Source organism: Penaeus vannamei, chromosome 6 (assembly GCF_042767895.1).
Source record: "Penaeus vannamei isolate JL-2024 chromosome 6, ASM4276789v1, whole genome shotgun sequence".
NCBI lineage: Eukaryota > Metazoa > Arthropoda > Malacostraca > Decapoda > Penaeidae > Penaeus > Penaeus vannamei.
Genome location: NC_091554.1, coordinates 32,768,955 through 32,783,954, shown reverse-complemented (window position 1 = coordinate 32,783,954; position 15,000 = coordinate 32,768,955). Strand labels below are relative to the sequence as shown.

Below are 15,000 nucleotides of genomic sequence, written 5' to 3'. Positions count from 1 at the left end.
CGTAGAGTGTGGAATCTTGCTCTCGTTGTCAGAGTCCTTTTTCGATTTAGTCTCAGACAGGAACTGTAGCTGTTTTGTAGACTATACAAAAGTGGATCCTCATATGGTACAGCAGTCGCCTCATCATTATTCATAGAATAGATATGTAATCCTCAGAGTCAGAGCGTATGTCCCCATTGCACCCATCGCGCACCTCGACTGCTCGCCACCAAGTGTTAGGCAGATGGGCCTATGCGTGGTTAAAGTGATACACGCCACGGACGCCTTGGCGGGCCGGGTGCAATTATCTCGGCATCTTACCGCCAGAAGCAAGGGTCGTAGAGGTGAAGCTCCTTCCTGGAAGAAGTTCGTTGGTGGTTAATTTAAGCCACATATAGAACAGTCCAATTTGATTGAGTTTATACAAGTAGGAGTATATTTGTGATTCAGATGTATGTGGTCTCCATAGGCTGGTATCGACTCTGTGTAGTGTATTAGCTAAATACATAAATGGATACAGTGTTCTGCATCCAACGCGCCATGCAATTCGGAATCTCGAGGAAAAAAGACGCAGTAGAACGACATTTGCCCCTTTAATGCAGGTTATTATGTAGGTGCATGTTATTTTCTTAGGGATGTGTCATTTGCTCCTTATTGTCTCGTAGAGGACGTTTCGAACGTAAGACTTCAACTGCAGCGCTATTCCCCGTCTTACTATAGGGAACATACGCCGTTAACATTGAATGGATGGTGTGGTTGCCCAGTGCCAGCCATGGCTTCAATGCGTAAATACAAAAGGGGTTAGAGAGATAGAGAGGGGGAGGAGAGGGAGAAAAAAAAGAGAGAGAAAAGGGGGATATAAAGAGAGAGAGAAAAGGGGGATATAAAGAGAGAGAAAGAAAGAAAGAAATAGAGAGAGAGAGAAAGGGTAAAGAAAGAAAGAGAGAGAGAAAGAAAGAAAGAAAGAAATAGAGAGAGAAAGGGTAAAGAAAGAAAGAGAGAGAAAGAAAGAAATAGAGCGAGAGAGAGAGGAAGAGGGAGGGAGGCAGGCAGGGAGGGAGGCAGGCAGGGAGGGGAGGGGAGGGGAGGGGAGGGAGGGAGGGAGGGGGAGAAGGAGAGAGAGAGAGAGAGAGAGAGAGAGAGAGAGAGAGAGAGAGAGAGAGAGAGAGAGAGAGAGAGGGAGGGAGGGAGAGAGAGAGAGAAAAAAAAAAGAAAGAGTGGAGAGGGGTAGGGGAAGGGCGAGGGAAAGGAGAGGGAGAGAGGAGGAGGGAGGGGGGAGGAAGGGAGAGATGGGGGAAGAGAAAGAGAAAGAGGGAGAGGGAAAGAGGCGGCGTTTAATCTCGAAGGAGCGAGCTGCACGTCATGCGTGAAGGCCTCCTCCGCCTGACATCACGGCGCCACCAGCTTGACAAACACTTCTCATCGGAGCAGCATTCTTGGAATTCGTTTTGCTGCGGCGTCCACTCGTGTGTCTAGATGCGCCGGGAAATAATTGAATCTAATTTCACTCATTTATACAAGATTCAAATAATATACATTTTGCAGTAGATGGACTGGGATAAAAATAATGCGTGGAGTACTCAGCTGGTATTTATTTCCCTACGCAAGACCTTGTGCATTTGGCTTTACTCGCATCGTCTCAGCAGTTTTTGTTGTCACGTCGTCGTCTAATGGGACTTGCGTCATAGCTGAAGATAGCTCAGCTTTCCCTCTGATACTTTTTTTTTTTTTTTTTTTTTTTTTTTTTTTTACTACGTATGGTATATAAACACTTTACTACGTATGGTATATAAACACTTTATAACCAGATTTATGTTATCCATCTTTTTCGATATATTTTTTTTACCATGCTTGTATTTAAACTTTACCAAACATCAATATCATATGTGTTGGCATCATTTTTCCTACGACAGTTTCGATACCAACCCTTTTTATCACATAGGTAGTCGTGATGTGTCGTAAATTTCTTCCATCTTGATAATTTATTCGTGTTATATTACTTTCAGAATGCATGATTTCTGTCGCGCTTTCCATGCCTCAGCATCGGGTTAAAAGTTTCATGTTCAAATAAATTATTGCCTCTGCATGCATTCCCGTGTTGATAGCAACGTCGTGTTTTGCTTTGATTGGTTATTTTGTAGGCAGAACTCGGTATGTTTTCGTTCAGCCTTCCTGTTTGTTTCATTTCTTTTAGGCGTCACTTCCCCTGTCCTTGAACGTTTCTCAGACTATTTCAACTCTACTAATTTATGAACCGTGTTATTATCCAGTTCAGCTTTTCTTGTTCTGTTTCTATCGTACTGATCACGGTGGGTGTTATCTGAGAAACTGTTCCCAGGTGCCTCGTTTAGAATTCAAGAAAAAGAAAGTTTCCGATGAGAAATAGGCCTATCACGTATGAGCAAGCGTGTGCGTCAGGTTAAGTCGCACGCTTAGTAACTACAATAAGCACTTCACTAGGTCGTAAACTGTTCCTTTACCCCCGGCTATCCTCCCCACCCCCGGCGCTGCGTAGCTCACCCATCCACCATTGCTTCAGGTAAACAAACAACTCTTTCCTTGTGCCAAAATTGCCCCGCCCTGAGAACTGGCTCACGTGTTTCCGGCGCTACTGTGGTTTGGCCTGTGACGGTGCTTCTGCAGATGCTCTTGCGAAATCACAGCGGAAGCTTCAAGGTAAATTTGTCATACTCCAGAGCATTTTGTAGACTGACTCACTCTTTTATCCCCGCAATCTCTGTTATGTTTTGGTCTGCCGTGCGGGACCTTGTGCCGGCTGTCTGCTATTACCCAAATTGGCAGTTGGGTAGTTAGCGACCCTTGTCCGATTGCCTTTCGATACTCGGTGTGTCGACATGCTTATTTGGTGTCTCAATTTTGTAGGTTGTATTTTAACTGGTTTTGTTACCTGCAATAATTTTCCTCGTATGCATTTATGTTAATGCGTTTGGGTTTGACTGTTTTCATGTATAACTATGCACTTGGTGTTTTTTGTTTTCCTTTTTTCCTCTCCATCTTCCTTTTATTTTTATTTTTAATATCCTGTTCTGTTGCGCTATTGCTTCCATGTCTTTTCCTTCCTTCCCTTTCTCCCTTGCTTCTACCCGTTTTTCTTTCATTTTTACCTAAGTTTTTTTCCATATCCCATTTTCTAACTTTCTTTTTTCTTCCCCCCTCACGTTTTTTCTTCTTCCTTTACGTCTTTCCATTTTCTACTTCTCTGTATTCCACCTTTTTCCTTTCCTCCTTCCCCTGCCCTTCCTTCCGTCATCCGTTCTCTTCCTCCTTATCTTTTCTTCATCCTTATGCCTGTCTTTCCTTTGTCCTTATTCTCCCTTTCGTGCATCCTTATTGTCATTTTCCTTTCTTCATTTTCTCCCTTTCTTTCTTTTTTTCCTCCATTTTCCTCCCTTTACATTTTTCCTTTTTCTCAGTCCCTTCCTTCCTTCGTTATGTCCTCCTCCCCCTTCCTTTCCTCCCATCGCGTCTATCTTTTCTTCCTCCCTTCCTTCAGCCTAACCTTTTTCCACTTTCACTGAACCTTTTTTACTTCCTTCCTTCCTACCTTCTTGTTTATCCTTTCACCCTACCCTGTTTCTTTCCTTCCTTCCGATCTTCTTTTTTTTATTATTTCCTTCCTTCCATCCTGTCACAGCCTAAGATGACATAAGTAAAAGAATCATGGGAGACAAAGTTTTTTTTTCTTCCTTTCGCAAGAGGAAAATATATTTGTTGGGATTATATATATCTATTATCTTATTGTCGTTTTTTCCTCTTACCGTTACATGTAAATGCAGAACGTGAATTGCTTTCTCACTTTTTGTACTGTGATGTTACTGCTATTGTTGTCAGTAGTGTTAGTACAGTATTGTTGTAATTGTTATTATGATGATTATTGTTTTGTTTTTTATTATCGTTTTTATCCTTATTTATTATCCTTTTCATTATTATTGTGATGATGATTATTGATTTTTTATTATTATCATTATTATTGTAATTGTTGTTATTTTATCAGTATTGTTGTTATTGTTATAGATATGCTTATTGATATAGTTATTATTATTATTGTTACCGTTATTATTAATTCTTGTTAGTTAATTTTTATATTATTTTTGTTATTATTACTAGTGTTATTCTTATTATTACTCTTACTATTGATATTAATATTGATATTGATGTTATCATTATTATTAATATTGTTGTTGTTGGCGTTATTTATATTAGAGGTTTTAGTTTTAGTATTTTATTATTATTGTTATTGATTTTATTGACTTAGTTATTAGTATTAATATTTATTATTATTGTTATTATTATTGTTATTGTTATAGTTATTTTTATATATTTGTTATTAGTATTATTATAATGATGATTATTATTAATGCAATTATCATTATAATTATCATTATTATAATAATTATTATTATTCTTTATTACCATTATTAATTTTGTTATTATAGTTATTACTGATATAGTTAGTGTGATCTTATGTTTATTATTGTTACAGTTATTGTTGTTATTATTATTATCATCATCATTTTCATTATCATTGATTATAAAATCAAATGTCTGTGTCTCTTCTTGTAAACTTTTACCTTAAGAACGGAACTGTGCTTAACTTTTACAGTTACAGTCCAGAAAAATTAGAAAAATGTTTTGTTACTGAAAAGCTAGGATTGGAGTCTAATTATGCCACCAGGATTGAAACCTTTTTTGTTTTCCAGATTTTTGTGGGTAATTATAGGCATTGTGGAACTAGTTTGTTCGAAACCAGATAACTATGCTTTCGTTCATCTCGATTATGTTCGTCTCCCTTTATTTCCAGAGCTATAGGTTGTATTGAACAAGTAAAACTTGGCCCGTGGATATATTGCCTCTGCACCGCAAGATGAACGCATTTGCACAACAGCAATAACTCCGCAAAGCAAGTCACAAGAATAGGCTCTTTAATTTGTTATGGTTATTTGGTTGCCATTGTGATGAGTTTGGAAAGTTAGACATTCGTACGAAAAATAAGATGACATCACTGTGCAAGTGTACATGGGAAGGTCGGAATCTCTACGTGTGGACTTTTGAGTTGGAATCTGAACGCGTGACGTGACGTTACGATAAATCAAGGCTCGGCACCGGTTACGTTGGTAACGGTGAAATCGCCACGTATGATGGATAGCACGAGGCTCTCGAACAACCTCAATGCTCGTACGTCTGGACGCAGCCGGTTATGCCGGATAATTATCGTACACAGAACGTGATTATGGCAAAAAGCATGATTAAAAAAAAAAAAAGTCTCTTGAATGTTTTCTAACTGGAGGTGTATTTTTGATATCACGGTGTTTAGATCTGATTTTAAGATGGGTTTTATTTGTCCTACAATCCCTCATCACATTCCTTTTAACATGAAACATTCTTGCTACTAAACGCAATGAAATCCTTTTGTGTTTTTTTCGTTTCTGAAAGAAGAATAAGCATTGTTTTATGAATTCAGAACGTAGTTATGATTTAAGGCAGGCGTTGTTCACTACGGCATGACGTCTGGGGTATGCAGTATAGTATTACTGTTTCTTAGACTCTATTACTAGAGATTATGTTTTGATAAAATTTTGATGTTAAGACAGGTTTGCTGGTCCTTTTACTGGGACCTAACCGTTGTTTTTTCCTGCTTGTTGTTGTTGCAATTGTGAAGGAGATATCTCGGTGAAAGTCTGGGAGCGACGGATGTGAGAGACCTACACCAGCTTGGCGGCTGCTGAGACTTCTGTTCATTCACACTGTGTTCGGCGGGGGTCTTGGGTCTTATGACGATGACAATGTTGTTAATTTCTGTGGTTATTCGGGGTTGCTGTGCTCGATGTTATCACGGCCGTCTTCCTGTACGTTTAGTTATAAGGAAGTAAGATTTCGGTCACTGTGTTTTCCGCGTTCTGTTTAAGTCTCTCTGTCACTGTCTTTTGTAACAATGGCGGTGATTGCTGGAGCTGCGTTGGCAACAATAGCATCTGTGGTTTCCCTGCTGCTTCAGTGATAGATGTCTGTGCATGGTAGGCATTGCAAGGTATTCGTTGTCTATCGAAACGGATGAGGGCACAGTTGAGGCCTAGCTACCCTGTGATATCAAGTGAAGCCTAGCAGGTTACATGATCCGTGTCATACGCCATACAGATTGCAAGGTGCGCACAAGGCCTAACAGATGACCCCCGTGGGACCGCGCGGAAGCCTCGGCGGGGCGGCGAGGTGGCGTGGCGGCGGCGACACCAAAGGCGGCGGAATCGTGACCTCGGCCGCGGTAATTTCGATGAGCGAGGAGAGTGATCCAGCTGGCGGTAGACTCGAGTTCCCTCCGCCGCCCGTTGCCCCCGCCCGGCCCCTCCAGCCTCCGCTCTGCTCTTTCCCTTTCTCGCCCTTCCTCACACAGGTCTCTTCCCGGGCGGGGTCCTCCGGGGCGTGTAGGCTTAAAGGTGTTGATGACATTGTTGCCCTCTCGCGTGCGCCCTCTTTGGCAGTTGGCACTCTCTTTTTGCCCTAAGACCCCATTCACTTGTCCAGCGCGTGCTTTACATAACACGGAGCGTAACAGCAGCGTCAGGTGGAACACTGCAAGAACAAAAAACGATAACTCATTCAAGAACCCAGATCGAACCAGCACAAAGGCCTCTCCAGCGTGACCTCGAGCGTGATACCTGGCCGAGTAAGATGGGTAACTAATTACTTCCGCGGCACAGGATCTGCCGGCAGGAAGCTGGAACCTGTTCAGGGCGGTAATGGCGTTCTTAAGAGCTTCTCTCGGCGGAGATGAGATTGTGATGTGTTGGAAGTCGAGAATTGCATCCTGTTTGTAGCAGTGGACGGAGAAGAATGGCACTGATAGATATATTATAAGTTTAAGAAATATAAAAAAACACAATATATTGGTTTTGAGGAATATATGATATACTAAAACTTGATGATTGGTCGTCTTTGTACGTATGATTGATGTGGAAGAATCAGACCTTTGCTAATTTTAATGTTTGTAATTTGCGGTAAAAGTTTCATGGACAGATATGCATTGCAAAATATTACTGTGGGAGAGTACAGGTCCCGCCGACGCTAGAAGCTAAAAAAGTGCCTTTGTACAGTGAAATGAAAGACATTCGGTGCGGGGGCTGAATGGGCCAGAGAAACAATTCCAGTCTGTGAAAGTAAGAGGCGAGAGCAGTTGTACGTTAAGATACAGAATGTCGTGTTTCAGCGGAGGAAGGGAAACTGTAAGATATGAGATAGGCAGTGGTGGGTCAAAAAATATATGTATATTGGAGGCTTATGGATAAAAAAACGGACGAGGATGACTTTCAAATGTTGATCGGATGTGCTAGAGAAATACGGACGTGATAGTTACTGTGAGAGCCAGTCGAAGTGTGAAAGAACAGTATCTGCAGGGTATACGACACAACCCACAACGAAGAAGTGAGTTTGTGGATACAAAAGAAAAGATGAAAAAGGTTATAACAATAAGATTTCGGAGACAGGTACGGCTAAAAGAAGGAGACAGGTACACCTGGGGGGTGGGGGAGACAGGTAGACTGCGGGATGGTGGTTGAGGTCGCCAGTATGTGGCTGGAACCCGTGGAAGGAGGGCGCGGGCCTCTCACCTCCTCACTCAGTTGAGGAGTTCAGAAGCTCGGTTGCTCTGTAAGTCCCTCTTCGTGTTACGACCTGTGAGACTCCTTCGAAGTGCGGTGGTTATTTCCCGCTGTGTGAATTCAAGTCAGACGAAAGAGAGGAGACGTGAAGGCGCGGATGCAAGAGTTGCACTTAGCGCACGTAGCCAAGCGCGAGTGAGTGTAGTCGTCGGAAAATGTTAGTCATCCCTGGAACCAGCTGTGTTTACTGACGTCACTTACCAGGGTGCTCAAGGACTTCCTCGGTGACGATCTATCACGATCCGTCCTACGTGAAGTGTGATGAAGCAGGATACTTCATTTCGACGCAGGAATGCTGAAGAAATTAGTGGAAAATCGAGTCATGGATGTGGATTAGTATGAAAAGTGATGTCTTGCAAACGAGGATGTTGTGAGTGGTGATGTTAGTGCCCAGCGGAGTGCACTGGACGAGGAGTGGTGTGGCGCATGGGTATTGTCCTAGCAACATGGCAGTGGAACGGGTTGTGGTGTGGCGAGGTGGCGAGGGGCACGGGGGGCGGGGTGGGGGATGGAGGCGAAGGGGGTTACAGGACAACCCTGACCCGCACCCTGCTTGCACCGCACCTTGCCACACCAGCACCGAAACCATATTTACGCCTTTTTTAAATTATGATATTGTAACGACATTTTCCCCACGTCGAATCCAGCACTGATGCATTACTTTTACTGCCGCGGTCTTGCGGGAAGGCTCGTCCGTTTCTTCTTAACCAGGATGTACGGGACAACGGACGTGCCATTCTGCTTTTTTGCTTTTCAAACGTCTCCGTCCATATTTGGATGTGTTATTGACCTTGCGTGTTTTGGGTTTTTTGTCCATTTTTTTCTGATCTGTATTTATTTCTGGTTTTGTTCCTTAAACGTTGAACCAGTTCATTCTGTTGGAAGAAGAGTCAAAGGTTTTCTGTTATCAATGTCTTAAGACTTTTAAAGAAGACGGGGGCAAGTTATCTGGGGAAGAAAATGCTTCTTTTGTGTGTATATATTGAATTGCGTCCCTACGCCGTACTCTTCAGTTTCCAAATCATTTATCTAGGTTTCGAAAGTTTTAAATCATCGAGGAGCTGTATAGAAACGAAGCCCGCTCCTGACTTTACACCTTTCAGTGCTCTTCAAGTGTAAAAAGCCTCCATTTTTTATGCCTGAAGAGTTAGGCCGCGAAACATGTTGCTTTATCGAAAGAAAAACCTACCAATTATTTTTTTCAGCATCAAAGAGGAGACATGGGAAAGATGTTCAAACACTTTATTCTGATATTAGCAACGACGCAACGCCAGATAGGGGTGGGGGGGGGGGGCGTGGTTGTCTGGCTGGGGGTTAGGGGTGGGTGGTAGAGGAGGGTAGAGCCAAGGAACCCGTTTGGTCCTCCGTTTCTTTTCGTAGGGCTCGAAGGTCGCCAACGTCTTCAGAAGGATCAAGGAAAGTGCATGTTCATAGGAATGTGCGCTTGGCACTAGCATTAACTGTTGGGGCTTTCATTTATTTGTTTATTGAATAAATGCCTGGGGAATGGATCGCAAGGATTTATTAAAAACACATTTTGTAAATATCTTTGATAAATGGCATGTAGACGTGATATACTTGGGTTATTTTATTATTTGAGTTTGCGGTTCCAAGTTCAACACAGCATTGCAAATGTGTAGCCCGCAGGTATCGACTTTTTATGCAAAACACATGTCTTCTACAAGAATTTCAATGTATTTCAGATATAAGAGTCGTAATTAGCGATTCGCATGTGTTGGCAACGCTGGGTGATGAATTTAGAAATGGAGGAGACTGCGCATAGACTTGTATATTTTGTTATTTCTCTTTTTCTTTTGCTCATTTTCATTATCTGATTTATCTTGAGATTACGTCAGCATCTTTCAAGTTTTAATTTTGAAAAAAGAAACTGTTGAAAGGCGTCGAAAATAACAAGGTTACGTAAACTTGTTAGCTGCGGTCTCATCATTGCGTCATAAAAAAAATGGAGAGAAAAAAAATCTGATTTGAATCTTGTCTCCTTGGTAACGGCGAATAAACTAATAGATCGGGTTGTCGAGAACATTCTGTAGCGGGTTGAGAATTCGTTTGCCTTTCGCTCTGGCTTTGTAAGCGAAGGGTCTCCGCTACTCTGCTTAACTGTTTACACCCGCTGGATAAAAAAAAGCCTGCCTCCCTTTTTTTCTTTCTCTTTCTCTCGTGGATTCTTTGATTTTCCTCCGGTGATTGCCATTTTTACGTGTCGAAAAAAAGAAAAACACCGACACGAGAAATTCAGTCTTTGTGTTTTTTTTATAAGGCTACGGAACTAACCTGATTTGAATTTTTTTTATTTGTTTTGTTTTGTTTCAAAGAAGTTAGATGTCTTGGGAGTCTGCCATTCCGCGGCGCTGGATTCGAGAACGTGATATTCAGACTGGAAGCAATCCTGCTGGTGTCGGGTTTGTTTTTATCGTAAACCGGGTTGCTGGTATATAGAAATACCAGGGTAACATAGCTTTGGAATTGTAATAAAGTTGGTCTATGATTTTTTATGGTGCGTTTGTCGAGTTATGTTTTATTTTATTTGGGAAATAACAGTAGTGGAATGACTCTGCTGATCTGATTTAGTGATCATATTGATCATATATAAAGACGCGCGCGTCTGGTGCAACACACGCACGCGCACAAACAATTTATTTATTTGTTTATTTATTATTTATTTATTCATATATGTATATGAATATGTTTGTCACACACACACACACACACACACACACACACACACACACACACACACACACACACACACACACACACACACACACACACACACTCTTACACTCACATACACTCACTCACACACACACACACACACACACACACACACACACACACACACACACACACACACACACACACACACACACACACACACACACACACACTCTCACACACTTACACTCTCTCTCTCTCTCTCTCACACACACACACACACACACACACACACACACACACACACACACACACACACATACATATATATGTGTATACATATATATGTATACATATATATATATATTTATACATATATATATATATGTATACATATATATATGTATACATATATATATAATATATATATAATATATATATGTATACATATATATATATATGTATATGAATGTTTGTCACACACACACTTACACTCACACACACACACACACACACACACACACACACACACACACACACACACACACACACACACACACACACACACACACACACACACACACACACACACTCTCACTCACTCACTCACTCACTCACGCACGCACGCACGCACGCACGCACGCACGCACTCACTCACTCACATATGTATATTATAAGAAATGTATATGTATATGTATGTATATATGTATATACACGTATAATCATAGGCATATATTCAAATTCATATTTATATAGCCTACATTAGTGGCATTACTTACCGCACAGACGGGACGCCGAGGGAAATTTCATTTGTTAATGACTACCATTAACCAAGGTAAGTAATTAAGTTACGGCTACTAGTGAAGGCAGACAAGCCGCCTGGGGACGCGGGACGGTCTCAGAGGCGTGATATATGGACGAACAACCTGCGTACGTTATAATAAGGCCACCTGTTCTATGGCCTGTTTTTTGCTGTTGTTCGCGAGTACCAATTCTCCGGTGTTGTTGTTGTTGTTGTTCGCGAGTGCCAATTCTCTGTTGCTGTTCGGACGAAATGGAAAAGTGCGATTGTCCACTCAGTCGTCAAAATGGCGCTCTTTATCGTTAGTTTCTTGGGATTGGTTTTATGATCTCGGCCCGAGATATTGCAGGGCGAGTAAAGGGGTTGAAGAGGGCCCGCGGTGAGGGTTCGCCTTGTGCCCATTTCATCCGGCGAGTCTTTCTGGCTTGCTTGCTTGCTTGCTGGCTAGGGTACTGCGATCACGTGCATCTCATGTCAACACGCTCTTTGTGCGCCCACTCTTCGTTGTTTACTAGTTAAGGGGTGGCGGTGCCAGGTTTAGGGTGAGGGGAGATGTGGGTGCCGGGTTGGGGGCGAGGGTGCTATCTATCTCTCCGTAATGGGCTTTGATTCGCCTGTACAGACTAGTTGGGGAAGGAAGTGGCAGGGAGGCGCGGTCGTAGACGTAGATGTATCGTTTTCTTTCTTTGCTCTTTACTGTTCATTTCTATTTTCTATCGTAACTTTGTTCTCCTCTTTTTTGTGTGTGTGATTGGGGAGACACGGATTTATGTAAAAGTTTTATCGTACACGTTGAACGAGATTTTTTTCGCTTCACAGTAACCTTACCGATGCCCCTTATTAATGACAGTAGCCATAAAATGCTAATAAAGAAGAAAAGGGGTAGGTAGACATACACACATGATTGTATAACTGTGAAACTAAAGAGAGAATCCAGAGGAATCCGAGCTATCCGAAAAAAAAAGATTATTTGGCCAAGATTTCCCAGACGAGGCCATCGACGAGCGCCATTGGACCCGTACACAAGGACGCTTACACACGTCAGGCGGGAACCGTTATGTTGTGTGCGCTTTTAAGTATGCGCCTACGTGGGCTGTGTGTGTGTGCGTTTTGTCTGTCTGTCTGACTGTATACATAAAACATGTGTGTCTGGTTTATTTTTTGCACGACATTGTTCCTTATACGTATATCTTTCTTTATGCTACTGTGTATGTAGCCCTTGTGTGTGTGTGTATACCAGGGAGTTTAGATGCGCTATTTCTCCCTACGTATAGGCCTATACACACAAGCACATGCGTGAGTGAGTGTGTGTCTGTGTCTGTAATATATGTATATATGTATATATGAATATATGTATGTATATATATATATATATATATATATATATATATATATATATATATACATATATATATACATATACATATACATATACATACATATACGTTTGTATGTATACACATACATATATGCATATATATGTGTGTGTGTATGTGTTGTGTATTTTTCTTTGTTTGCTGTTTGCTTATCCTGTAGGTGTGCCGCTTCAGCTTCAATTATCGTTCAAACCACTGAGTTACGTGATCCCGCATCGTGATGGAATGATTTATACTGACATTTAGCTGAACTTTGTCACGTGTCGCGTGGGCATGTCCTCCCGGGCTGGCGCGGCGCTTCTCGGAGGAAATGCCAGTTATTCGTGGGTCTGATCTTGCATTTCTTATTTCGTGTTACATTCTTGCGATTGCTCATGAGGCTGTGTGGGTTAGTCTTTCTTTTTTTATTCTTGTGCGTGTGTGGGATTTGCAAGATTTCGCTGGTTATCCTCAAAAAAAGACATCACGTTTTAGCTCTGAATGCAGTCAGTAAATGCACGCTAGGAATGGAGTCACAGTCCCGTGTGATTATGTCCAGAGACAAAACAAACAAACAAACAAACGAGTAAATATAAACACCCGTACTTCAAGTGCGTACGCTACTTCAGGTGCATTATAGTGGTATACTTCGACTGCATTGTAGCGTGACGATAGTTTTTTTTTCTTCTTGTGATTAACTGGTTCATTCTGAGCTTCGTCTTTTAATATAGACTAATCGCTCCCCGCCCTATTGTTTATTCACCGCCCGCCTTTCGCTCGTCTCGTCTTCTCTTCCCTTGTTTGTTTTCTTTCTTTCTCTGTCTCTCTTTCTCTGGCTATTCGTCCCTTTCCGCCTCTCTCTCTCTCTCTCTCTCTCTCTCTCTCTCTCTCTCTCTCTCTCTCTCTCTCTCTCTCTCTCTCTCTCTCTCTCTCTCTCTCTCTCTCTCTCTCTCTCTCTCTCTCTCTCTCTCTGTGTGTGTGTGTGTGTGTGTGTGTGCGTGTGTGCGTGTGTGTGTGTGTGTGTGTGTGTGTGTGTGTGTGTGTGTGTGTGTGTGTGTGTGTGTGTGCGCGTCTGTGTGTCTCTGTTTGTCTCTCTACACTGTTCTGTAAATAAGTCTTATCAAATCAAATCTGTGTGTGTGTGTCTGTGTCTGTGTCTCTGTGTCTGTGTGTCTCTCCCTCTCGTTCCCTCGCTTCTCCCTTCTCCTCTCCCTCCCCTCTCTCACTTTCTCATCCGCACTCTCTCCTTGTCTTTCATGTTTCTCTCTACCTCTGTTCTTTATTCCCCATTCTTTCCTTTAGCTCCAGCGACTTAATTTTACACTGGTGTCACGCGCTCTATAAACTTGTGCACATTTGGGAATTCACAAGATAATTAGAGTCGTGTTTAATGCATTAGATATGAAAAGGCGTCATTATGAATATTGGTTTGCGTTCCTGGATGGTGATTATGGCTGATAAACTTGTTAGCCGGGGCAGTCGGGAATACCTAATAGGGTTTGCATAATCGAATTGGCTTCAGATAACCAATTTTGATGGGTTGCGACACGGGCGGAGCGTTGGCGTGGGCGTGGCGCGAGCTGAATTTCGTACGGCTTCGTCGATTTTGGGCGTGATTTTTTCCCCTTTTGTGGGCGGTTTTCATCAGTAGGGTTTCTGAAACGACGATTGTGGGGGTGGTGATCTAGGGTTAGTCTGGGGAGGCGGGTATGGAGATGATGTAAAGGGGGGGGGGGGGGTAGCGAGGTGGTGTAGGGGGGAGTACGAAGGTGATGTTGGGGGGGGGGAGGTGTTATGTAAGGGTATGTGGGTAGGGAGGGGGGCTGCGGTGGTGAGTTCACGGTGGGGTGGAGGCGGGTGGAGGGGTGAGGAGTGTAGGATGCACGAAGGCGGTGTTCGAGGTTGGTGGAAGACCGTGACAGCGGAAGTCTTTCTGATGCGATGGCGGTGTCACGAAGCCTGCATTTTCTCTTGATTTCCTTCCCCTGAAGTTCTTTTCTTTCTTTATTTCGTATTTCTCTCTTTTGCAGGGTGTTTCTATCCCTCTTTCAGCTCTCTAGTTTCTCTCTCTCTCTTCCACCCTCCCTCCCCCCTCCCTCCCTTCACTTTCCCCATTCCGCCTTCCCCCTCTCTTATTCTCTCTCTCCTGTTCCCCCCTTTTCGTCATCCTCCTGCTCTCCCCCTCCTCCTCTTCTCCCTACTCTCCCCCTCCTCCTATTCCTCTTACTCCTTCTCCTCCTCCTCTCTTTTTTCCTCCTCATTTTCATCTCCCACTCCTTCCCCCCTCCCTCCTTTTCCTCCTCATTTCCCCTTGCCTTTGTCTCTGCGTGCATACGTACCTGCAGCGTCTCCAAAGGCGGTATGCTTGCCTCGGCGGGAAAACCGACGTGCTGTTGGTGGAACGTGCACGAAACGAATGCGATGTTGACTTTAGTGTCAGGTCGCAATTTCTCTTCGTGGTCGGTGGGGTGGGGGTGGGGGGAGAGGGCTGAGGGCAGGGGTGGGGAGAGGTCAGTGA

General features: G+C 42.9%; 1 protein-coding gene across 6 annotated transcripts in view; it reads left to right on the top strand.

The window, feature by feature from the left end:
• Window positions 1–15,000, top strand: part of Rgl (Ral guanine nucleotide dissociation stimulator-like) — a 131,864-nt gene that overhangs the window by 40,952 nt on the left and 75,912 nt on the right. Inside the window, exon 1 of one of the 6 annotated variants that reach the window (XM_070122901.1) lies at window positions 7,557–7,641. The exons of the other annotated variants lie outside the window; for them this stretch is intronic. The gene's annotated coding sequence lies outside the window, so the exon portion shown is untranslated. Of the gene's footprint in view, window positions 1–7,556; window positions 7,642–15,000 lie in introns of those variants that run through there. 6 annotated transcript variants of the gene reach the window in all.